This window comes from Heptranchias perlo, chromosome 35 (genome assembly GCF_035084215.1).
Source record: "Heptranchias perlo isolate sHepPer1 chromosome 35, sHepPer1.hap1, whole genome shotgun sequence".
Classification (NCBI taxonomy): domain Eukaryota; kingdom Metazoa; phylum Chordata; class Chondrichthyes; order Hexanchiformes; family Hexanchidae; genus Heptranchias; species Heptranchias perlo.
In genome coordinates this window covers 8,632,445-8,633,604 of record NC_090359.1, presented here as the reverse complement: position 1 = coordinate 8,633,604, position 1,160 = coordinate 8,632,445, and the positions used below count along the sequence as shown (strand labels likewise).

The 1,160-nt window shown below is 47.2% G+C and overlaps 1 non-coding gene across 1 annotated transcript; it reads left to right on the top strand.

Moving 5' to 3' along the window:
- The first annotated feature begins 463 nt into the window (after positions 1 to 463).
- trnal-aag (transfer RNA leucine (anticodon AAG)) lies at positions 464 to 545 on the top strand. Its single transcript has one exon. It is a non-coding gene; the product is annotated as a tRNA-Leu (tRNA).
- The last annotated feature ends 615 nt before the right edge of the window (positions 546 to 1,160 follow it).

The window sequence follows — 1,160 nt, the reverse complement described above, 5'->3', positions numbered from 1 at the left end:
GCAGGTCAGGTATTATCTGTGGACAGATACTCGCTTTACCGGGGCGTCATTGTGCACTTTCTTGATCCTTCAAGTTATTCACATCTTACACTCGCAACACCTCCGTGCACCAATTTTTCCTTGCTGATTTGAGCAGAGATCAGCGAGCAATGCAAAATTCATCCACCGTGGCTTCGGATTGGAGCGAGGCCCAAGACATCTGGTTGAATTTCAGGAAGGAAGCGACACATCAAACGGTAAATGCAATAATGGCGCGGATGAGATACAAAACCATGCGTGCAGAGCACAATGGATTAGGAATCCATCACCTCAAACACTCGGCCACCTCGTCGCATGAATATTGCTCAGAAAGCCCATTTATTTGATTCGTTCAATGGAAAATCCTCGACTCAAAGGTCAAAATGCAAGAAAACCACATTTCAATCACCAGATATCAGATTCTGAAGGCAGAGCTTTGACAGGTGGTAGCGTGGCCGAGCGGTCTAAGGCGCTGGATTAAGGCTCCAGTCTCTTCGGGGGCGTGGGTTCGAATCCCACCGCTGCCAGCGTGTTAGGGGTTGCTATTTTTTCCTCATCACCAAACATCCTTCTTTTCCAAGCAGCACCGGGCGCGACATTGCTGTTGTTCGGGCATGACTGCCCCACCTGATGCGCTTCGCCTTGATCGTATCCTCGTTGAGGTCGCAGTTTGTTCGGTTTCAATACGAGCTACAGTATAGTTTCGATTACCTCTTTTGTTCTCTACCACATACACTAATAGAATTCAGCAAGAAATCAATCTTTTGCACAAAAAAGAAATATTTTTTGTTGCTGGCAAAAACCTAACCATTCCTTCAAATCCAGCACTCTCACATGCCTGTACTTGATGCTCCACAGTTCAAACTGGCCTGTTTTCCCCACTTTTTCTTCCTTCCACAGCCAATATGCCGCCTTTCCTTTCTTCCTTCCACTTCATGGAAACTATCCTGCGGCATTGCCGACTCCAGCATTCACTTTCATGATCTCACGCGTTGAAATTTGTTCTGCTGTGACCACTGTTTCTATTGGGCAGATGTCCGATTCGCACCAATTTTCATTTGCGCCTTGAAACCAGTCGACACATTTCGATCTGCGTGACCGCTCGACAGACAAACACGATGAAAGCAGGGCTGGCCTCTGGA